The following is a 26,382-nucleotide window of genomic DNA, read 5'->3' as shown; positions in this document are numbered from 1 at the left end:
TGTTTTCATCCTTTAATTAATTAAATTGTCAAAAAATAAAATTTTGGAAAACAATTGAAAATGAAAAATCAAAAAAATGATACAAATAAATTTTTTTCTAGGTTAAGGTATAAAAGAAAAAATATTTTAAGGTGGGTTTTTTTTAAATAATTAGGCCTACTATTAAATATATTTATTTCAATTTATGCTATTAAAAAATAATGTAATTTTTAATTTAAGTTGTTTTCTAGCATAACATGTAAGAACATTAAAATCAATTTTTTTTTTATTTTGTTGAAAAAGTTTGTACTTTATTCAAAATTTATCATTTTGAATATAAGTTTTTTTTATATATCGAGATAAATAATTGAGATATTAATAAATAATTAGATTTAAATGTAGAAAAAAAATTTCTTTTTTAACTCAATTTGGTTTATTTTCTCTCTCTCTCTCTCTCTATATATATATATATATATATATATATATATGTGTGTGTGTGTGTGTGTGTGTGTGTGTGTGTGTGTGTGTGTGTGTGTGTGTGTGTGTGTGTGTGTGTGTGTGTGTGTGTGTGTGTGTGTGTGTGTGTATTATAAATAATTAATTATAACTTAATATTTAATAAATATATAGTTTTAAAAATCAATAATAAATAACAAATAAAATATGTCAACTAATCAATTCAATTGCTTAAATTTTTTACTTCAAAATCCATAGTTTTCATATGTTTAATGATTTTAATTTTTAATTTGAAGTTTGTTATATACTATAGTTGCCATCAGTTTTAATGTTAAATTTGCATTTTTGGTTAACATAATAAAATGTGGTCTATTTAAAAAACAATTATGCAGTAACCTCAGACTCTGATTAACATGCGGGTAATTAGTTAAGACTTATTAAGACTTTAAGACTTTAAAGGTTTTTGTTTTTATTTTTATTTTATTTTTCCTATACTATAAGTACAGATATACTCCCTCAGGTCCATAATATTTATTGTATTTGAGAAATTTTTTTGGTCCATAATATTTTTCATGTTATAATATTAAGAGAGCATTAATTGCTATTTTTTTCATATTTACCCCCATTACTTTATTGAAAAAATACGATAAACAAATAAAAATGATAGTAATAAATGTAAATAAATTTTAATATAAGATTAATTTAGTAAAAGTGTTTATAAATTAAAACATATTAATTTTTTTTAGTTCTTGTGCCAAAGTCAAATGCGATAAATATTATGGACCGGAGGGAGTATCATGTAAGAAACATTATTTTAAAAAGGGCTAATTAGGAGAATACCTAAAAAACTAAAATATTTGTAAATTTACCTCAAAAACTGAAAGTTTATAAGCGTACCTAAAAAAAAAAATATTTATTTTTTTACTCCGCAGTTTCAAACGGTTTCAAATACAGTTTATAATAGAGTTTCAAACGGTTTATAAAGGTTTCATAAAAATAGAGTTTCAAACGGTTTTAAATACAGTTTCAAAAAACACAATTTGTGTCACGACCCGAAATCGAGGGCCGCGACCGGCGCTAGGGAATGGGAATTTTGGTTCCGAAACCCGTAGCAAGCCTAAATTTACCTAAAACTTTTTCGCGTTTCAAAATCGTTATAATACTTAATAAAACCATTTTCGAAAAATCGGCAATATAACGCCTGTAAACTTAATAAACCACACCTGTGAAAACGCACAAACCACTCTGTATAAAATACCAATTAACCATATAATAAATTCCTGGATAATTCATTTTCCCAAAATACATCATTATGTCATGGCATAAAATAAACGTAAATTGTTTGCTACAAGCTAACTCTAATATCTTGACTACTGCAGCTCTAAGAAAAATATGACTCCCCATAATTGAGACTTTCGGAAGAATGGTTGGAAGCTCGACCACATCATCAAGTATTAATCCTGAAAGAAAACACTGTTGGGGGGTCAGACAACGCTGAGTGAGTTCACAATTTACTAACGGTATTATACTTAAAAATCAGGTCGCATTAACAATAAAATATACTTTTCTAAATATTTCAACAATAAACTTGTATTTAAACATACTTCGATAATAAATGATAAATTAAACATAAATAAACATAAAATATAATTAGTAGTTTCCAATATCGGATCCGTTTGAAACCCTAAACCCAAATGCTATGAACCTATAGAACATAATCAACGATAATTGTTTTTCGAATCATATCGTCCGAGTGGCCGGGTCCCGAGATAGTTCGACCGAGTTACCCGCTACCACGTGGCATAGTCCCGAGATAATTCAACCGAGTTACTTATGCCACTACTTAATCCCAAGTTGTGGGTCCCGAGATAGTTCGACCGAGTTACCCACTAGACACAGGTCCCGAGATAGTTCGACCGAGTTACCTTGTGTCTATCAATTTTCTTTTTGTCCTCCTTAATCCATTAATCGATCGATATTCATAATTAACCATTTCAATATATTGACCATAGACGCCTAGACTCGTATCAATTCTGGTGATCACACAGCCTATTGACGCCCAATAGGTAGCTCGTTTCCCACGGATCACTTATTGGGTTTAAATAATAATTCCGCAAGACAAACAATGTATAAGCTCGTATAATAAACATACATATAGCGAAGCTATTAAAATAACAAGTACTATAATAAAATTCTCGAATTCTCTATACTAATATACATGCTTAAAGGTCTTAAAAGAACAAAGAACGTTAACTAAATAATATATGCTCTTTTCAAATAAACGATGCTATTTCAAAGGCGATCTCACGATCTAGCCATCATCAACTATAAATCGCATTATTCATTATAAAAATCAAAGTCTAGTATCAAACATTTTTCAATATATTTCAAACTCAATTTATGCGACCTTTAATAAAGTGTAATATATTTTATTCGTTTATAGCATAAATAAACTGTTAATAAAAGTCATAAACTTATTATTTAAAATATTTTAATAAAGCTCTATTAATATCAATATGAGTTTTATAAACAAATATATAGGTTTAAATTAAAACATTCAATCAAATACATGTATCTATTTATAAATAAAAATAATAATACTCGAAAGTAAATCGCGAACTCACCTCGATCGCTTAATCCAAATTTCATAAAGCACAATAAAATAGCCCGTTGTTTAACCTCCAAATTCTCTATTTCTCCAATCCCAAATATGCGTAGGATCTATAATACAAATAAATACTAAATTAACGTCTTAATTCATATATTACCTTACTTTCAAAATTTCGCGTTTATATTCAAGCATTTAAGCTTGAATTAGTTCTAAGTCCATTTCTTTTACTCTCGCCTTCTTAACGACTTGTTTAACCGATTTGACTTACCATTTAACAAATCCCTCAATCAAATTAGTAGCTAAGTTTAACTTCTAACCCATTATTTTAGCTAACTACTACTATTTTATCAACTCTCCAACAACTTTAATCTCCAACGTCTAATAACGCATCGGCCTCCTTTTATCAGCTTTTAGCCATTTAAATCCACTTAAACCCGGCTTAAACTTTATATTCAAGTATTTAAACTTCAATTTAATCTATGCCATAATTCAATTTTACTTCTATTTCAAAACTCATTTATTAAACTTTCTAAATCCATTTTCAGCTTTTAATTTCACACTAAATTGATTGGTTTAATTTATAAAAACACCCTAAAAAAACAATTTCGGTGGCACGCGGATCCGGAGCGACCGGCTGGTCTGCCCATTGAGCAGACCAGCTGGTCTGCTCCCTAAGAGCAGCCGGTCTGCTCTTTTGAGCAGACCAGGTCTGCTCTTTTAGAGCAGACACAGGTCTGCTCTTATAGAGCAGACCACGTCTGCTCTTGTTGAGCAGACTTGGGTCTGCTCAACAGAGCAGACGGGTCAGGCCACCACGGCCTGACCGGTCTCTCGCCGGCCACCGTTCACTTCCGCCAAACCCGACCTCTATTCACCTCTAATTGCTTAATCAAAACCTTAAGAAATTTCAGCTTTAGTTCTCAATGTTTTTCTCTAACATTTATTGTTTAAACCCTTAAATCAACTTTTAATTTTTCTATCTTTTTACCAAGCAATTACCCAAAATAAATTAATCTAAACTCTACACAACTCTTAGAGATTGAAGATAAGCTTTTGATTGCATAAATTTTCAGAATTTATAAAAATATCCTATCACAATAAATCAATTGAAATCAACCTTAGTTTGAGTAATTACCTCTTGTCTCAACTCCAAATTGATATTAGATGATGAGTTTTATCCTTTGCTAGAATTAGTTGCTGAAACTTGTAATCAAAACTTTACTCATTTTTTTCTTCCTTAGCCATGCCCTTAGAATAGAGAATGATGAAGATGGTGAAGCTAGAATCCTCTGGAATGTTTTTGTATCTAGACAAAAAGGATGACTTGGGCTTTTAATTCAAATGGGCTAGTTTTAATGTAATCCTTTTCTTAACCCAATTCTAAAAATTCCTTCTATTTAATCATTCTTTTATTAATTAAGCACGTCGCTAAATTTCTCGGGCTAATTCCAAACTTTGTTCGATTATAAATTATACGGACTACTTTTCTTAATTCAAAATATTAATTATCGCCTTTTTCCTTAAATTTATTATTTAGCCGTATAATTTATTTATCGCGCTTAAATCCGTATCTAAAAATAATATTCCAAATGTTTATGGATTCTCTTAAAATAATCCAAATAATAACATTTACGGATATTATTTAAATATCCATTTTAAAATCATTTATTTTATTTAATGGAAATTTCCTCCAATTTTCCCATTAAATCCCGACATGCTTATCTCGATATCCAAATACGAGATAAAATTTTAATTCCGATTAATTTAATCTAATAACATAATCAATCTTTATTAAATTTAACCTCTCGACAAAATTCTATTTTCCGTCTTATTTACGGAAATTCCCTTATCTTTAGCTCTAATTGGCTAAAATAATATGTTTTATCCAATTAAACATTTCTCCAAAAATGCGGGGCATTACATTCTTCTCCCCTTAAAAAATTCGTCCTCGAATTTTCTTATAATGCTTACCATCCAATTATTTTAATATTGGTAGTGCTCACTACTTCCGCCATCCCCTTAAGGCATAATCTCATAGAATATTTTATTCTACGATTTTCTAAAACTTATACTTATTTTGTATTACGTTATCCATGTATTACGTAGTTAGTTTCCCAAACTAACTAAAAATCGCTTTTTCTCAACTTAGTAAATGTACGTTTCTAGCAAACTTCAGGCCATCAAACCAACGTCTAAAATTTGTCCAAATTTTAATTTATCACTTGAAACTTATTCTATGCTACACCACTTACAACTTTTATTTTGGTCCTAGGTCCAAAATAACATTTCTTGGGATCGAAAATTGATCCAGAAGGGGCTTTACTAGATTAGCATTAGAATTGTGCTTAACCTTTAATTAATAGGCTTACTTAAGGGTATATGTTTGCCTGCTTGCCTAAGGCAGGTCTTGTTTTTCAGGATTGATCCGGGCTTGTCGTTATCCTTTCTGACATACTCCTTCCACAAGTCATTAAGAGTAATTACAAAAAGTTTTCACGAACACGTCCAAAATTACCTCCAAAATAACCATCTTAAACACTTGTTACGATCTTTACTTTCACATTCTAAATCCAATAAACTCCCTTAACTTTAACCAATTTCAATGTAAAATTGCGTTCCTAACACGAACGAACTAATACTTCAATCATAAATGAATTCGCGGTACTCTAATTGTTAAAATTTTGATATAATAACCTTTTTTTAAGGTTAATGTATTCCAAACATGTTGATGATTTAATGGTAAACTTAAACCATTAAATGAATCACTTAAAATCGTCCAATTGTTTATTACTTCCTTTAAATGCACTCTCTGTAACTTTCTTTACAATTTCCTTTTAGATTCAAATTGACCTTGACAAGCATTAGAGGTCGGAAAGTTTGTCCAAACTACCTACCCCGGGCATCTAAACTTTTCTTAATTTGACATGTAGTTTCTTTAGTTGAATTCTTTGAACTTAATTGAAAGTAACTACTAGTCCAAACGTAGTTATAAGTTTTGGATTATCCCACTTGATATATAATCAAAGTCCGTATGAAATGTTCGTAGTTACGTTCACCTTCACCTTCCATTGCCATTGAATAATCCATCGAAATCTCTTTATCAAATGTCTGCATCCATTCTGCGGACGCCTGAACCCTATACTATAAACTCATTAATAATTTAACGCCAACAACTAACATGCTTACTGATTCCTCCATGCCTCTTCTTCTATTACGACCTTCTACATCTATTTTTATGGTTTGTCCCTTCCTTAAAGTTATGCAATTCATATACCATATTTCCGTCTTACTTCAATGATCCGAGCACATATTTAAATAAGATTTATTAGAAAACAGGATTTAGCTAACCTGCAATATAGCTGCAGTACTTGTGAAGTTTCCTTACTTCAATCTTTTCCATTAGGTTTGCATACCTTTGCGTCTTTCATGTAGCTTTTTCTATTCATATGCCTTCATTGTTTCTAAAAAAATTCATAAGTAGCTCGTATTATTCTGTCATGAGTCATTTCTCACATCCTGTTCCAACGATTATTTTCTAATATACCTCACGATAAATCTCTATTTCCTTCTCACATCGTATAAACTTAAAGTTTATCAGAGTTCGACATCATCTTTCTTGACGTTTTCCGCCTTCTTTACTTTCAATCATGTACATGTTTATACATGATATCCTTATCGGTGTCTTCACTCTATAATTTAGTTCATCTCCTTCAATTCCTTCTTCATAACTATCATCATGGTTTATGTTCTTACTTGCATTAAGTTATTCCTGTCTTATACTCATCACAGAGTTCTTATCTGGTTACCTCCGTCTTTAATACGTTATATACTTTAAACGTAAGTTTACTTTGATTCCTTCGTTGGTCCTAATATACAAATCCTCAAATTATATATTTAGTACCATCTGCGATATGAAACATGTGCTAACCTTTCACCTGCAGTGTTCTCGTTCTCCTTTAAGAGTCATCGACAATATTTTATAGCTATTGGACTATAACTTTCATTCTTTGTCATTCAGATTCAGGTCTCGTGATCTTATATTTTCAATACCTTTCTCATACATTTTCATATATACGTTCCTTGGTTTCTTGTTTAGAATTTTTAACTTCTTAACTTACTCCCTATAATATCCATGTCCCGTCTCTTAACCTCTTTAACTAAATACTTCACAGCATTCGTATTTATATGGATTTTCAATAGATAATCTCAATACATATTATATTTCCTCAAATGATTCACTAGCCTGGTCCTTTCTATTCATATAAATCTTCTAGTAATACTTTTCATAAACATAGTCGTTTGGCTCTCCGTTTAACGATCACCACAATTCCTTCCTAAGTAACCTTCTTAGGAATGTCACGCTCCGACGTCAAACCAATCCAACGGTTCCATTAAAAGATACCTTAGGTTTACTAATCTTGGCGATTCCCCGATATCGCTTAAAATTCGCTTCTTTAATTAGTAGAGATCGTCTTGTAAATCTACTACCTTGATCTTACAATTTGTTTAATAGGTTTGGTTACCTTCCTTTATATATCTATTTTCTTATAGCATGATATCCTAAACACCTCATTTACAAATAAGAAAATCCTAACTCATCGCTTAACGCTATACAGATACGCCTTACTATTCTACTCCCACTATAGTTCGTTGAACTACGGAAAACCTTGTATAGTCAAAATGTAAATCTTCATTTCGTATTCTAATGCACATTTGTTTTGCCTTCGCGAGTTGCTTGCAGCTTAATCTCGAGCATTTTACCTTCGTTACAGAGTTTCCGGTCTAGGTATACTTACGTTTTAAAACAAATCTCTTTAAAAATAATTCAATTATCTTTTCAATTTAGAGAAAATGACCCTTTATAAAAATCACATTTAAATCCTTTAAAGATTAGCATAATTGTGCTCTAGGGTGATGACGTCTCTCATCCCCAAAGAGTTGCCATAACTTACCTCCTGTCTAGGCCAAATGAGCATGATGCATGTCCTACTAATGTATGAATTCATTTATTATTCTTTCCATTTAATGTGTATGTAGTGATGCAGTTCTATTCATGTCGTGGCAATAATGCATTTCTATCTCGGGTCTAGGCACAATTATGCTTTTAAAATCGTTTAAACAATTAACTTTAATTCATAAACTTTTAACTTTGTAAGTTCTCCAGACTTTAACTCTGTAACTTGGTAAGTTCTTCCGCCTCTTTAAATCTACGCCTTTCTATCAGTCATCCTTAAACGCTTATATCGTATGCTTATCATAACATCCTCACACTATACACTACTTCATACATAAGCCTAGTCACCGAATCGTATAAATTCTAATTATTTAATTCGCACGCAGTATCACACAATAATCGCGGCTTATATCCTAAATAGGAAGGTTGAAACTATAGAAAACAGAAGACAACGTGCAAAAGACATGACTCGAATCCTATATGCTGCAGTAGTTTCCTAGGTAGACTCACACAAAGCAGTAGTATCCTGGACCAACTGCTCTGATACCACATTTGTCACGACCCGAAATCGAGGGCCGCGACCGGCGCTAGGGAATGGGAATTTTGGTTCCGAAACCCGTAGCAAGCCTAAATTTACCTAAAACTTTTTCGCGTTTCAAAATCGTTATAATACTTAATAAAACCATTTTCGAAAAATCGGCAATATAACGCCTGTAAACTTAATAAACCACACCTGTGAAAACGCACAAACCACTCTGTATAAAATACCAATTAACCATATAATAAATTCCTGGATAATTCATTTTCCCAAAATACATCATTATGTCATGGCATAAAATAAACGTAAATTGTTTGCTACAAGCTAACTCTAATATCTTGACTACTGCAGCTCTAAGAAAAATAGGACTCCCCATAATTGAGACTTCCGGAAGAATGGTTGGAAGCTCGACCACATCATCAAGTATTAATCCTGAAAGAAAACACTGTTGGGGGGTCAGACAACGCTGAGTGAGTTCACAATTTACTAACGGTATTATACTTAAAAATCAGGTCGCATTAACAATAAAATATACTTTTCTAAATATTTCAACAATAAACTTGTATTTAAACATACTTCGATAATAAATGATAAATTAAACATAAATAAACATAAAATATAATTAGTAGTTTCCAATATCGGATCCGTTTGAAACCCTAAACCCAAATGCTATGAACCTATAGAACATAATCAACGATAATTGTTTTTCGAATCATATCGTCCGAGTGGCCGGGTCCCGAGATAGTTCGACCGAGTTACCCGCTACCACGTGGCATAGTCCCGAGATAATTCAACCGAGTTACTTATGCCACTACTTAATCCCAAGTTGTGGGTCCCGAGATAGTTCGACCGAGTTACCCACTAGACACAGGTCCCGAGATAGTTCGACCGAGTTACCTTGTGTCTATCAATTTTCTTTTTGTCCTCCTTAATCCATTAATCGATCGATATTCATAATTAACCATTTCAATATATTGACCATAGACGCCTAGACTCGTATCAATTCTGGTGATCACACAGCCTATTGACGCCCAATAGGTAGCTCGTTTCCCACGGATCACTTATTGGGTTTAAATAATAATTCCGCAAGACAAACAATGTATAAGCTCGTATAATAAACATACATATAGCGAAGCTATTAAAATAACAAGTACTATAATAAAATTCTCGAATTCTCTATACTAATATACATGCTTAAAGGTCTTAAAAGAACAAAGAACGTTAACTAAATAATATATGCTCTTTTCAAATAAACGATGCTATTTCAAAGGCGATCTCACGATCTAGCCATCATCAACTATAAATCGCATTATTCATTATAAAAATCAAAGTCTAGTATCAAACATTTTTCAATATATTTCAAACTCAATTTATGCGACCTTTAATAAAGTGTAATATATTTTATTCGTTTATAGCATAAATAAACTGTTAATAAAAGTCATAAACTTATTATTTAAAATATTTTAATAAAGCTCTATTAATATCAATATGAGTTTTATAAACAAATATATAGGTTTAAATTAAAACATTCAATCAAATACATGTATCTATTTATAAATAAAAATAATAATACTCGAAAGTAAATCGCGAACTCACCTCGATCGCTTAATCCAAATTTCATAAAGCACAATAAAATAGCCCGTTGTTTAACCTCCAAATTCTCTATTTCTCCAATCCCAAATATGCGTAGGATCTATAATACAAATAAATACTAAATTAACGTCTTAATTCATATATTACCTTACTTTCAAAATTTCGCGTTTATATTCAAGCATTTAAGCTTGAATTAGTTCTAAGTCCATTTCTTTTACTCTCGCCTTCTTAACGACTTGTTTAACCGATTTGACTTACCATTTAACAAATCCCTCAATCAAATTAGTAGCTAAGTTTAACTTCTAACCCATTATTTTAGCTAACTACTACTATTTTATCAACTCTCCAACAACTTTAATCTCCAACGTCTAATAACGCATCGGCCTCCTTTTATCAGCTTTTAGCCATTTAAATCCACTTAAACCCGGCTTAAACTTTATATTCAAGTATTTAAACTTCAATTTAATCTATGCCATAATTCAATTTTACTTCTATTTCAAAACTCATTTATTAAACTTTCTAAATCCATTTTCAGCTTTTAATTTCACACTAAATTGATTGGTTTAATTTATAAAAACACCCTAAAAAAACAATTTCGGTGGCACGCGGATCCGGAGCGACCGGCTGGTCTGCCCATTGAGCAGACCAGCTGGTCTGCTCCCTAAGAGCAGCCGGTCTGCTCTTTTGAGCAGACCAGGTCTGCTCTTTTAGAGCAGACACAGGTCTGCTCTTATAGAGCAGACCACGTCTGCTCTTGTTGAGCAGACTTGGGTCTGCTCAACAGAGCAGACGGGTCAGGCCACCACGGCCTGACCGGTCTCTCGCCGGCCACCGTTCACTTCCGCCAAACCCGACCTCTATTCACCTCTAATTGCTTAATCAAAACCTTAAGAAATTTCAGCTTTAGTTCTCAATGTTTTTCTCTAACATTTATTGTTTAAACCCTTAAATCAACTTTTAATTTTTCTATCTTTTTACCAAGCAATTACCCAAAATAAATTAATCTAAACTCTACACAACTCTTAGAGATTGAAGATAAGCTTTTGATTGCATAAATTTTCAGAATTTATAAAAATATCCTATCACAATAAATCAATTGAAATCAACCTTAGTTTGAGTAATTACCTCTTTATGTTTATGTTAGTAACCCAACTTTTTTCTTTTAGCAAAAATCCCTCAATTTTTATAAAAAATTCTATACCTACTTTATATAATTGTCATTCCTATTTTATCCCTATAGTATATTTTGTGTTTCTATTACACACTCCCTATTTGTTGATGCACACCACGTGATTATTTTTCTAATCTCTTATCTGTTTATACTCTTTTTTTCATACCTGCACATTTAATTTGTCCTGCTCTTTCAATTTTCAATTTATGTGCACCCTTGCTCATTCAACTTTTTTTTTGACATACAACACCTGCTCATTCAATTTAAACTTATTATTGTATATTTTATTTTATTTCTTTTATTCCTTGAGCTATAAAATTAATTTCGTTCTCTTTCTTGGAATAATATTTATTTTAATATATAATAATAAATTTATAAATTTTATATTAATTAAATTTATGTATTCTTTCTTAAGGACTCTATGCCGGTTAGTGGCAGCTAAGCATTATTTAAAATAAAATTATTTGTGACCAGATATTTGACGGTCTGATCCGCTGTTATCAATACAAACTCAATATAAATTTAATGTCAATTTAAAGTAAATAATTTAAATTGTTATTTTTAGTTTACTAATTATAAATTTAAATCTGATTTAGTCTAATTAAATTAATATAGGTATAAATAAAATAAAAATTTAATGTAAACTGAACATCAACTTAAAATATAAGTTAAAGCAATTTATTATTACTTTTTTTATAGTTTTTTTATTAACTTAGTTTAATTAAATTTATTTATTAAAAATTTATACTAGCGAGAATCAGTATGTAGAGTGATAAATAAACGATTAAAAATTAAAAATAAACTATCTAAACGTTTTACGGTGCTGGATCTAACGAAGAGAAAAAAGTGCTGACAAATAATGAAATTGTTTGTTATCTTGTTGTATGATTTGACGAATTTGATGATTTTTAATTTTATTTTTTAATTTTTATTCCAACTGACCTTTACGATTACTTTATTTTTATTATATAATTGAATAACTTTTTTAATTGAAATGTATTTGATAGTCTATAAAATTGAAAATCAACCTGATATGAACCTAATATGAACTTAATGTTAGCCTATATCAACTGAATAATTTAATTTAATTTTTAATTAAATTTATCTTACTACTCTTTACAATCTTAATGATATTTTATATCCATATAATTTTGAAATTTAGTGTGATATACTAATTAAATATTTATTTTTACTGAAATGTATTTGACAACTATAAAACTGAAAATTAACCTAATGTGAACCTGATGTGAACTTATATCAACTGGAGTACTTTAATTCAATTTTTAATCAAATTTTTCTTACTGCTCTTTACAATGTTAAATGACATTTTAAATAGAGAAAATTTTGAGATTTAGTGAAATACAAATTGAATAGTTCTTTTAAATAAAATGTATTTGATAGTATATAAAACTGAAAATCAACCTGATGTGAACCTGATATGAACCAATATCAACTTAACTATTTTTATTTATTTATTTTTATAAAATTTATCTTACTAGTCTTTATACTTTTAACTGACATTTTATATAGATAAAATTTTGAGATTTTGTGTAATATAAATTGAATATCTCTTTTAAATGAAATATAATTGACAGTCTATAAAATCAAAAATCAACCTGATGTGAACTTGATTTAAACCTGTATCAACTGAACTATCTCAATTTAATTTTTTACAAAATTTGTCTTGCTGCTCTTTACAATTTTATCTGATATTTTATATATAGAGAATTTTGCAATATAGTTTATCATAAAAATTGAATATTTTTAAGTGAAATGTAATTGACAGTTTATAAAACTTAAAAGAAACCTGATGTGTGTTCCTTATGTGAACTTGAAATAATACCACATGCTGAATTTTTGGGTGATTTTTGGAGTTACTAACAAATATAATAAGCAGAAGTAAAATGGAATTGTTAAGCGTGTATGGTGCAAATGCAACGTAAGATAAAGACTACTATTCATTCAAAATTTCAACTTCCATAATTGATTAATTAAACTTTTGTAAGAAAGTCTTCACAGTTAAAACTCAACAAGTACATCATTCTTCTTCAAACAATATATACCGTCATTCTTACACACAAAAAATTTACTTATTTTTTATTAGATTATTAAAATTATTATTTTATGATTTTATATCATCAAAATTAAATTAATAGTTTATTGAAAGTAAATTATTAACATTTTTTTACGGTGGTTTGTGTAAACTTACGTAAATTCAATGTCAACTCGAATTAAACTAATAAATTCTTAGTAAATTGGTTATAAAATCAAAATTAATTTATTAATAATTTAGTTTATCATTATAAAGTTGAAAATAAACTAATGGTTTTAATGAAATTTAATTGAATGTAAAGTTAAAATAATGTTAAAATACGATAAATATAAACTTAAAGTAAATTTGAAATAAACTAACCTTATTAAAATTTTAAGTAATTTTATTATAAATTTATAATTTACTTATTCTAGTCAAATCAGTTTATTAATAATTTACACATTAAAAAATAAATTTTATAAAATGACAAATAAACTAATAGTAAACTGAATATATTTATATATAATTTGATTAAAATTAAACCGAATTGAAATTTATATTCAATTTAAAATAAAATGAATGTAAACAAAATATATGTTTAAAAGAAATTTAATTCAAAATAAACTAACTAATTTTTAATTCAAAATGAACTGAATGTAAATTAAAATTAAACGAAAAATGAACTAAATATAAAATAATTTAAAGTAATTTTTTATAAATATATTTTAAACTAAAATAATTTTAGTCAAATAAATAATTTATTAAAGAGAATAAGTGTTTGTGAGAAATTTTATTGTAATTGGATGGCCATTATCTAACATTAAAATTGAAAGTCAAGAATTAATGCACGTAAAAAGTAAAAACACCAAAAAAATAGCTAGAGTAAGGTGTCACCTATAAATGAGCACATAAATTTGATAGATATAATGAGCTGTCATATATCTTCAAATGTCTAAGTAGAACAATTTCTCTATGTTCAACCCCAAAAATAGAGGCAAATTTGTCCTATTTTAGATTATGAGCGAGTTATGAAAAATATTTTTTTTAATTGAGAGATTTTTGCTAAAAAGAAAATGTTGAAGTGAAAATATTGGAGTATTTCTATTACATATTGTATTTTTTATACTATTTTTAGTACAAAATAAGATAAAATGCTATATATAGCACATATTATTGAAATTCACTCCATTGCAAAATGCTAAACTAAATGCTAAATTTATAATTTTATAAGTGATTATCATTATTAATGGAAAATCAGTAAATAATTTAAATATGATAAAATTTGGAATATGCTAAACTTTCTAATAAATTTGACACAAAATTTAGCATATGCTAAATTTAGCACATGAAATAAAAGTGCAATGAAGATGTGTTTTTTTCTAATAAATGCTAAATTATAGCATTGTGAGGTGTTTTTGGCACTAGAGTGGAGATGCTCTTAGATAGAAGCACTTTTGAGAGATTTGTGTAGATTATCCTTGTTTTTTTAGCTATATGAGTTAGACTTAGGGGCCGTTTGGTTCGCCACAAAAAAAGAAAATGGAAATGGGAATGATCCCCATTGTTTGTGTGTTTTTGTCAAATTATAATAGAGAATGGTAATATGATTACCCCTTCAATAGAAATCATTATCTTTCCTATACCATGAGAATGGACTTTTGGGAATGAGAATCAAAATTTAATAAAATATTTTAATAAAAAATAAAAAATAAAAAATTATTAAAAAAATTATATATTTAATAATTAATAATAAATATAATTGTTTATTTTTTTAAAAATAATTTTTTTAATTTTTTCCAAAATATTTTTTTTAAAAATTTTCAAAATAATTTTTCAAAATTTTTTCAAAATGTTTTTAAAATGTTTTTAAAATTTTTTAAATTTAAAATTTTAAATAAAAAGGAAGTATTTTTAATAAATAATAATTAATTTTTTTATTAAACTTTATCCATTTTCATTCCTACACTAATTTGGAACCTAACAAAAAATGAAAATAATCATTCCCATTCCTTCTCATTCCGATTCCCATTCCGATTCCAATTTCCAATCTTGAACCATACGGCCCCTTAGATTATGACTTTAGACTTTGAGACTATACATAACACATCATTTGTATTAATACACAATCAATCAATCAAAAATCAAATCCCTTTGCTTTTTATCCCGCAATCTCTAAATTGTCGTTAATTTAGGTGTAATTTTAATATTAATCCCGTTTAGGTTACTTGACCTCCAGTTTGTGACACGCGTGCTGACGTGAAAAAAAAGTCCATTTTTTTTCTATTTGACCCCTAAACTATCTATCTTAACAGCACTCCTTAACTAAATTGTTTCCCTATTACACATTTAAATTACTATTGTTTGCCTATTTAACTTCTCACACAATATATTAATTGTAGAAAAGATATCAATATGCCCCTCATATTTAAAATAAATAGCTGTCTTTTTTATATTATTTAAAATTTAATTTCTTTAAAAATCATGAAATTTAGCGTGTTTCATAATTTTAATACGAAATTTCAATTTTGGCAATTTAACATCGAAAAAATTATAAAAAAGCCAAAAAAATAACCCAAATTTCATGCGGTATTTTTTTATTTGAACGGTTTACATCTGTATTTTTTTTTCAAATCTTTTCATCACCACCTTTTCTTTGTCATGTCCCCACATGTCCATTTCTTCCTTTACACCCACATCTTTGCTCCAAAATATTCACTTTACATTATTTTCTGCCGGCAGTCGTCACTAACGCATCCGCATCTTTTCTCCAACGCCGCTTGTCAACTCAGAACCCAACTCGGTTCCGACACTTCTGAGTCACTAGTTTTTCCGCTTGACATGTCCTTATAATTCAACTTTCTTCAATATGAGAACTGCTACAAGAAGTATTTGTATCTGATGATATACGAAGGACCGAGTCCAGTGTGGGTCGGAATTGGGTCAAGGTAAAGAAGAGAGTTATGAGGAGATTTGTAGGACATCAGCGCATGGGTCATAAAGTGAGCTGACTTGGTGATGATGCCAAGGGAGAAACCAGAACTCCTGGAGGGTCGGAATTTTTATCTTCGGCTATTTAAAAAAAATAAAACAACGGTAAATAAAACAAGAAATAGATAAATTGTACTTATAGAGGCGGTTTTAACTGCCTCTACAAGAAAAACCGCCTATATTATTTATAGGGGTTGTTACAAACACATATACATGAAAAACTGAAAATAAATTTTTGAAAACTTTATTTATTTGAAAAGTTTACAAAAAAAAGTCATATAAAATATATCAATTATTAACTAGATAATAATAATAATAAAATATTTACTTGTTGTACTCTAATCAATTTCATTATTTTCAGTAACTAAAATAATTTAAATAGCCTAAAAATAAATTAAATATAATTATTATAGAAATACGATTTAATTTAATTTATATAAAAGAAAAATAAAAAAACTAATTCAATATCGGTGATAAATTAATGGATATTAAACTCTGTAGATCACTAAGCTTTCCTCAAATTACAGAAAGGTCACTAAAAAAACTTTTGTTACAAAATAGTCATTAAACTATACCTTTTATTACAAAGGGGTTCAGCCATCTAAAACGTTGCGTTTTAAGCAAAAACGCAACATTTTTGCTGACGTGGCATGCCAAAATTACAAAAAGGAACATAGTTGGGTGATCTTTTTGTAATAAGAGGTATTATCTAGTGACATTTTTGTAATTCACGAAAAGTTTAGTGTTGTTTGTGTAACAACATAAACATTTTTGTAATAAAATGTATAGTTCAATGACCATTTTGTAACAAAAGTTTTTTTAGTGATCTTTCTGTAATTTGAGTAAAGTCTAATGATCTACGGAGTTTAATATCCTAAATTAATTTTAAAAAATACAAAATGTTCGATAATGACTAGAATTTGTAATTTTTAATTGAATATGTTAGTTTTAATTCGAACAATAAAAATTAGAAATTTTTAGATTGAACAATTTGAGAAATTTAAGTCAGAAGTATTGTGATTTTTTTTTAAAGATCCCGGTTAGAAAGTTTGGAAAAAATTGATACTTCTAAATGCGGTGCGTTTGGCTGGTGGAAAAATGAAGTAGCTACCGGAGGTTGTTGAAGGGTATGAGTCTTGATTCTGTTTGATTTAATTACAAATAATTCTGTATATAAGCTTCAAATTTTTAGCTCAGAACTTGGTGACCTGTTGTGTGAAATAAAGAAGATGGCAAAGGAGTTTGATAGTATTAAGTTGTTTAGCATATCCAGAAATGCAAACAAAGTTGCTTAAAGAGAAAGATGGCTGCATTTGGATAGAAGAGCTTCCTCAAGCTTTAATTAGATGTTAGCAAGAAGCCCTGGGTCGGATTAGTCTGGTTCCATTTATTTTGCTTTGTTTTGCTTCTTGCCGTGCAAGAGTTTGTTTTTTCATCAATAAAAAAAATGTTAATTTGGGCAATTTTCGATATATCTATGATACATTTCCGATACATTTTAAATATATTAGATAATTATAAGTTTATTATTTAAACACCCATCCCCACCCAAATATCTGATACATAAATACATCTTCGGTATATAATTTATACACGATAGATAGTTTTAAATTGTTACCTTTTATTTGTAACGATTTAATTAAATCAACTGTCTAATTCAATCATTTATTATCAGTTTGTAATTTATGTTATAAATATATAATTGGCAAAATTCTATATGTAATATTTATAAAAAAAATGTGATAGATTTTTTAAATGTACTTAATATATACATTGCTGATAGATTTTTTGTTATATGAACTTTTGCAAATTTATACATTATATTTCGAGATCTAATAAAATATGTTACTTTGAATTTTAAATTTAAATTTAGATCTCGTAATTATATAATGGATACATCTTTGATATATATATATGCTACATCTTTGATATATATTAATTTGATACGTATCCGATGTATATTCGATTCATCTCCAATGCATATTTGATACATCTCTCATATATATTTGATACATATTCGATCGTTCAAACCTTATTTCTTGTTCTCTTATATGTCTTTTTTTAGTTTTATTACATATATTATGCATATTTGATATATTTCTGATACATAATATATATATGATAAATACATTTTTTTATTATATAATTTATACATGATGGATACAATTTTAAATTTACTTGATAGATACATCGATGATACATAATTTATACAAGATATAAATATTTTTTTATAACATCGTTTATTAGTTTTATTATATATATTTTTTATACATATTTAATACATCTCTGATACATGATTTATACATGATAGATACATTTTTTATTATATAATTTATACACGATAAGTACTTTTAAATGTACTTAATAGATACATCTCTGATACATAATTTTTGCATGATAAATACATTTTTAAATGTACTTAAATAGATATATCGTTGATATATAAGTTATACATGAGATATATATATTATATTTAATAGATACAAGTACTGGTTAGATCTGCTCCTTCCTTGGTGGCTCTGATACCAAAGGTGCGGAGAGGATGTTTGGGTGTACAGTTCAACAAAACAAGATCGTGGAGGTAGAGTGTGGAAATACAAATGAATGAAGTAAATAAATGACGCATGAAAGGAATAACAATAACTAGTAAAATTAATTAAAACGAAAGCATAAACAAAAGCATGAATTGTAAAACTTAAGCATAAAACTTATTTTTATTGAAAATTTGTAAAGGTGCTTTACATTTTCCAGTAAAACCAGATTGTAAAATAAGCTACTGCTTATCAATTGTAAAGTATAAAATTAAGCAAAGATTGTAAAAACGAGATATAATTTCTGGGGGTTTGGGATAAGAACTAGTCTTAGAGTTTTTGAATATGTTACTCCAACTGATTGATCTTGGTACTACCAGCAAGCCTGGTTCAACACATTCCTTAAATTACAAAAAACTCTTAAATAGGAACTCAAAAGGACCAAAAAAGAATTAGGTTCTTTCTGCAAACAATTTGACATTTCCACTGAGAAATCCCCACAAGATTGTGGTGGAGATTGTTCCAAAATTAATCACTACAAAAAAAACGTTTCATAGATATTCTAGGTACAGTGAAAGACACACGAAGCTTAAAGATGAAACCTATTACAAAAAAGCATATAATAGGAAGAACAGAAGACCTTTTACAAAGGACAAAGACCAGTCTAAGTCCAAATCTAAAGATGTCACATGTTTCAAATGTGGTAAAAAGAGGCACATTGCCAAATTCTATAGAGTCCGTAGAAAAATACAAGAACTACAATTGGAAAAAGAGGTCTTGTCTAAAATCGAAGCCCTCCTTACCACCAGTTCTTCTGACCATGAATTTTCTTCAGAAGATGATTACCCCTTACAAATAGATGAGCTAGCCAATATTTCCTCATCTACCACAGATGCAGAATCTACTATAAAATGTGTTAGTGTTAAAGGACCAGAAAATACTCTTAGAACTAGTAAAACACATCCATAACTCAAATGCCTAAAAAGACTATCTGGACAAACTCCTTCAGTCTTTTGATCCAAAACCTATAGACCAACCATCACCTTCTAATTTTTCTAGTATAGGACCTACTACGTATGACCTTACAATTATTTTGGGCAAAAATAAAAAGAGTCATGTTTCTACAATTCAAGATTTACAAACTGAAATCAAAGTCATAAAAGGGGAGCTGAAAGAACTTAAAGAAAAACATGCTCAGCATTCTGAAGCCATACAAATGCTTTTACAAAAACAACTTGATGACACTGAGGAATCTGATGAAGACCAACATGATAATTCCAAGGTTGAAAGTTTTGAGAAAATTCCAGAAGGTTTTCTAAATGTTTTAGAACAATTTAGCTCTAGAAAATATCTCATTCAAGTTACAATTGTCTTTTCAAAAGATTTCAAAATCAATACAATCGCCTTATTTGATACAGGAGTAGACCTCAATTGTATTAAAGAAGGGATAGTCCCTAAAAAATTTCATGAATTTACAAAGGAAAAGCTCTCTGCAGCTAACAATTTTAAAATGACAATCAAAAGCAAGGCCTCGACCTCTGTCTCTAATACAAATATTTTTGTTAAAACCTCTTTTGTCTTAATAAGAAATATGCATCATAGTGTCATCCTAGGCACGCCTTTCATTAACCTTATAATGCCTTATAAGGTTAATCATGATGGAATTTCATGTAAAATAAGAATACAAAAATTACTTTTCCTTTCATATAAAAACCACACACACGAAATATCAATATCATCAAAGCACATTCTGTCTATGAAAATGTGATTTACAATTTTATTAAAGAAAAGACTTCCATTTACAAAACTTGAAAAAGGATGTTTCATTACAAAGGATTGAATTACAATTACAAAACGCCTCTACAAAACAACAGATTTCTGATTTTCAAAATCAAGTTGAAAAAGTTCTTTGTTCAGACTTACCAAATGCTTTTTGGGATAGAAACAACACATAGTCGACCTACCTTATGAGGTTGATTTTAATTAAAAAGAAATCCCTACAAAAGCCAGACCTATACAAATGAACCAAGACCTAAAACAACACTGCCGAACATAAATCCAAGATTTGCTTAACAAAGGCTTGATTTCCAAATCTAGATCACCTTGGAGTTGTGCAGCCTTTTATGTATCTAAGGCATCAGAGCAAGAGCGTGGTGTTCCACGATTGATTATTAATTACAAACCCATGAACAAAGTCCTTAGGTGGATCAGATACCCCATTCCCAACGAAAAGGACCTTTTACAAAAATTACATTCTGCATTCATTTTTTTTAAATTTGATATGAAATCGAGATTTTGGCAAATACAAATTGACCAGAAAAATCGTTACAAAACGGCATTCACAGTCCTATTTGGACAATACGAGTGGAACGTCATGCCATTCGGATCGAAAAATGCACCTTCTAAGTTTCAAAAGGATTGCGAATGACATTTTTAATCCATTTTTTCAAATTTTGCATCGTTTGCATTGATGATGTTCTAATGTACTCAAATTCAATAGAACAACATTTCAAACATCTTGAAACATTCTTCCATGTTACAAAGAAAATGCTTTAGTGGTCTCCAAGACCAAAATATCACTTTTTCAAACTCACGTTAGATTCCTGTGTCATTATATTTCCCAAGGAACTGTCACAACAATCGAACGATCATTACAATTTATAAATAAATTTCCAGATCAGATACTGGATAAAACACAATTACAAAGATTCTTAGGAAGCTTGAATTATGTTTTGGATTTCTGTCCAAATATAAATCGTCTTACTAAACCATTGCATGATAGGTTAAAAATAAATTCGGCACCGTGGACAGACAACCACACCCGGATAGTCCAATAAATTAAATTACAAGTATCATGCATTCCATGCTTGCATATTGCTGATCCAACTGCACCTATGTTAAAACTGATGCATCAGATTTAGGTTATGGTGGAATTTTAAAACAATTGCAAGATAAAAAAGAATGCATAGTACAATTTACATCTGCACATTGGAATGACACCGAGAAGAATTATTCAACAATAAAAAAGGAAATTCTTTCCATTGTCAAGTGTATTTCAAAATTTCAAAGCGATTTACTAAATCAAATTTTTTTTAATACGAATTGATTGTAAATCTGCAAAAGAAGTTTTACAAAAGGATGTCCAAAATATAGCTTTTAAACAAATTTTTGCTCGTTGGCAAGCTATTTTGAGTATTGATTTTGATATAGAATATATCAAAGGAGATACAAATTTCATCCCAGACTTCCTAACCAGAGAGTTCTTACAAAACAGGTCCTGATGCCTCCCAAAAAGAGCAAGGACAAAAAACCATTACAATTACCCTCTACAGAACCAATCAAATCATGGATTGATATGGTCGTAGAAGGAGAAAACGAAAATAAATTACAAGAGAATTTTTCTTCAAGTACTCAACCAAGTTCTTCAGCTATCCAAGACTGGGCAGCATCTCTTTCCAAATCGCCAGAAATACTACTGGTTAAAAAATCTTACAAATCAGCCAGCACCGACAGGAACATCAGGTATAACAACTGAACTTATTTCAACAAATAAAGAGAAGGGAATTTCAACACAATCTTCACAGATTGTTTTAAGTCAACAAATTACAAAATCAGTTTCTCAGTATTTTCTGAAAACAAATTTTCAAAATGTACTAACCATAGAGGAAGAAGTTTTTTCATAAAAACCTCCTCGTGGCAGTACAAAATGTTTTTCCAAAGGGCTGGTATTTCAAATCATGGGATTTACAAAAACCCCAGACCTATTAACAAGTAATTTTAAAGGTGACAAATTCTGCCACCTTCAAACATTTTTACTTCCAAGATAAGGACCACCAAGATCCTGCATATTCCACCTGCAAGATACAAAAAATATTGTCTCCAAAACAATGTGGTCAGGATTTAGCAAAACCTAAACCTTTTCTAATTTCTTTCTAAACTACCCCAACACATTATAAATTTTACAATTATTGGGACTACCAACAAGCCTGGTTCAACACATTCCTTATGCAGAATTTTGGAGGAAGTCACTCTTAGCTTATCTATTTTGATAAGAGAAGCCCAATTACAAGTGTTCTGAATTGGTTCTCACAATGGTGGGATTATTTGGGCCCTCCCAGAAATTCTCATTCCCCAGGCCCAGAATGGATACAACTATTTTTACAAATCTTACAAGCCAACAGATCAAGAAAAAAAAGGCTATCTAGCCTTTTTCACTTCTGTTCGAAATTTTTTATGCTATGAGTTCCTGTTTGGTACTTTGACTACAACACAAAGCGCAATGGTCTTACCATTCTAACCCGCAAGTTCAAGGTTAAATGGTGGGATAAGTACAAGACTATCAATGAATGTTCCACATCTGCGGTACATAACTGGTTAGTCAAAAGAGCCCATGTTGAGCCCATTACGAATCCAGCAACCTCAACATTTTTGGCCCAGAAGTCACATGCTCGGACTCTCCTAGCCCAAGCCAAAAGCGAAGAGGAATACTTTACAATCATGCAACAACTTCTTGGGACTAGGCCCAGCTCGTTTGCTGCATCAGCACAATCAAACACAGACTCTGAACCTATCATAAATTTAGGCGATGACAATGAAGATGATTGTTTTGGTATTTTCCCCTGTTTCTAAAAGAAAATCGGCCCTACCTTTTGAATGTATGTTTTGTTCAGTGTTTTAAAAACCGGACCGGACCAACCGGTCCGGTCCGACCGATTGAACCGCCAACAGGCACTCTGTCCGGTCCAAAAGACCTCTACAAACCGGAAATCCGATTAAATCGAATTGGACCGGATAAAACCGCCAAACCGGAATAAACCGCTGAACCGTCCAATTTATAAAAACCGTCTGGTTCTTATTCTGAAACAGAATAATCAAAATTCTTTAGGGTTCCGTGTTTCTTCTTGACCTTTGTATATTTCTAATTATGATATCTTCCATTTTTAAAAAAAAAAATAAAGAAGCAACTATTATCTATTAAATTCCAAACTCAATTTTTTGGGTTTTGATTGAAGATTAGAATTTTTTATTCAATAATAATTAAAAAATAAAATCCATTTGAAGTGAAATTTGCAAATCAAAATTAGTCAAGAAAGTGAGAAAACAGTGAACATCCATAATTCATATACAAAATCCATACCATATCCATAAGGATGTATATACTCCAGTTAATAGAAAAAGTAGTATTATACTTTTTGTTAGAAAAAGTAATATTATAATTTGCAAATAAAAAAAATCACGAACTTTATACGTTTTCTCATTTTAATCACGTAGTTTAAATTTTCTCATTTTCATGTACGAACTACCACTTTTTCTCAAATTCATGTACGGTGCAGAGATGACACTCATGCATTGGTATAAAATGGCTCCTACCTCAGCGAATAACACCGATGGAGCCATAACACCTCAGCATCGTGCATGAATTTGAGAAAAAATGGTAGTTCGTGTATAAAAATAAGAAAATTTAAACTGTATGATTAAAATGAGAAAACGTGTAAAATTGTTGAATTTTTATGACATTCACCCTTATAAGAATTCATGCTACACATAATATGGTTTGAAATTCAATCATTGCATTTTTGAGAGGTTGAATAGTAACAAATCAAAAGTGTAAATGTGTAATAGAAAAATAAATAACTTAAGAAATTAATAGAATAAAATAGTATAATTTAAATATTAAATTATGCACTTTGGTTATTTTTCACGCATTTTAAAGCAATTGAATATACAAGTTTTGCCACTCTGAATAACAAAGGGTTAAATCAGCAAAATAATTAAAATTGAGAGGTTAAATAGGATAAAATTGAAAGTCAAAAGGTTTTGTAGAAAATAAAAAAATATTCCAATAGAACAAAGTGGTATAATTTAGATATTAAATATCGACCTTCTAATAATTAATATGCATGGTGAATTAAAAATTTATTAATTATTAAAATTATTAATTTATTAAATTTGTATAGAAAAAATTATAAAAAGTATAAAATATATTTTAAAGCATTTACATTTGTAAATCTAATTATTAGTATCATATAATAAAAAAACCAACTAAATACATTTTACAATCACTCAATGCAAACAAAAAAAACTTTGTATTTAGTTTAAAATATATCTTAGACTAAAATTAAAAAGTTATATTTATAAAATAAGATATTGTTTACTATCTTTTTATGCTGGAGATACTTTCTTTGTAAGTTTCTCAGACAAACAAAAAAAGTCATAATGTAATACTAGTATTTTCAGCTTCCACCTTAAAGATCAAAGTTAGTATTGCCTCATATAAATCATCAATTGTTATTTATTTTTTTAAAAGAATTTCTCTAATAATTAATATTTTTATAAAATATATTTAAAATTTAATTAATTATTAATTATCCGACGTGAAACGAAGTTGGTTCCTTCAATTTTTTTATTAATTATTAGAATTATTAATCTATTAAATATTAATTATTAGAGGGTCTATTATATGTTTTAAATCTGTATATTTTTATTTAGGTATGAAAAAAATAAAAATAAATACAATTTTCACAAATGGCGAAAACCGAAAACCTTTATACTCCCTCCGTCCCAATAGAGTTGTCCACTTTGAGAAATTTTTTTATCCTAAAACTTTTGTCCACTTTTAAAAATTAACTAATTTTTACACTCAATTTTTCTTTATTATCTCTATTTAAAATCTACTAATAAGTAAATTAAAAGTAAATTACAAGTGGGCCTATATTAAATAGGAATATGACAAAAATAGTAAGGAAAATTTTATAAAATTCATAAACAATATAATTGATTTTTTTTTTTTATAATTGGGGGAGGGGGGAGCGCTTGTGGGAGGAATTGAACCCACGACCTTGACAGTTTGCTGTCCAGCGATAATTGATTTTCTTAGATTGTGTGGTAAAGGCAAAGTGTATAATTTTATTAAGACGGAGAGAGTATTTATAATAAAAAAAATTAAATATTTTATATTTACTATCTATCCAATACAAAATGGACACCATAAGAAAAAGTTATTTTAAAATTGAAAAACACCAACTATGTCCTCTAGAAAACAAAGTCTTTATTATGTCCTCTAGAAAACAAAGTCTCTATTTATTCGTCAGCCCTTGTCCTCACATGGTTGGTCTTTTTCTCTTTTAAATCTTTATTTATGTCCTCTAACAAAAAAAAAGTATATTTATTTGTGTTTTTGTCTATTTTAACGTTTACTAATAATCACCAAACAATATTAAGGATTGCATTAATTGATCAATCAACATAGCGTCAGCGCTTGTCCCCACATTGTTGGTTTATTTCTGTTTTAAGTTTTTATTTATGTCCTCTCAAAAAAAAAGTCTTTATTTATTTGTGTTTTTGTGTATTTTAACTTTTACTAATAATCACCAAAAAGAATTAAAGATTGAATTAATTGATCAATCAACATAGCGTCAGTCCTCGCTTTCTTTGATGGTGCTCCTATTAATAGATTGATAATTCTTAAATATTTTTATTAGAAAGCGAGGACTGCCGAACAAATGTTTTAAATATTTTTATTAATTTCT

The 26,382-nt window shown here is 29.1% G+C and overlaps 2 long non-coding RNA genes across 2 annotated transcripts; both read right to left on the bottom strand.

The window, feature by feature from the left end:
- Positions 1-1,610: 1,610 nt before the first annotated feature.
- On the bottom strand, positions 1,611-4,560 carry LOC126659892 (uncharacterized). The gene is made up of 3 exons (XR_007635135.2): positions 4,182-4,560; positions 3,060-3,156; positions 1,611-1,908 (listed from the first exon to the last, which is right to left on the bottom strand). It is a non-coding gene; the product is annotated as an uncharacterized LOC126659892 (long non-coding RNA).
- Positions 4,561-8,685: 4,125 nt separating this feature from the next.
- On the bottom strand, positions 8,686-11,135 carry LOC126659893 (uncharacterized). The gene is made up of 2 exons (XR_007635136.2): positions 10,135-11,135; positions 8,686-8,983 (listed from the first exon to the last, which is right to left on the bottom strand). It is a non-coding gene; the product is annotated as an uncharacterized LOC126659893 (long non-coding RNA).
- Between the last annotated feature and the right edge of the window lie 15,247 nt (positions 11,136-26,382).

Source organism: Mercurialis annua, linkage group LG8 (genome assembly GCF_937616625.2).
Source record: "Mercurialis annua linkage group LG8, ddMerAnnu1.2, whole genome shotgun sequence".
NCBI lineage: Eukaryota > Viridiplantae > Streptophyta > Magnoliopsida > Malpighiales > Euphorbiaceae > Mercurialis > Mercurialis annua.
Note: the sequence above shows the minus strand (reverse complement) of the source record. Positions and strands in the feature narration are given on the sequence as shown.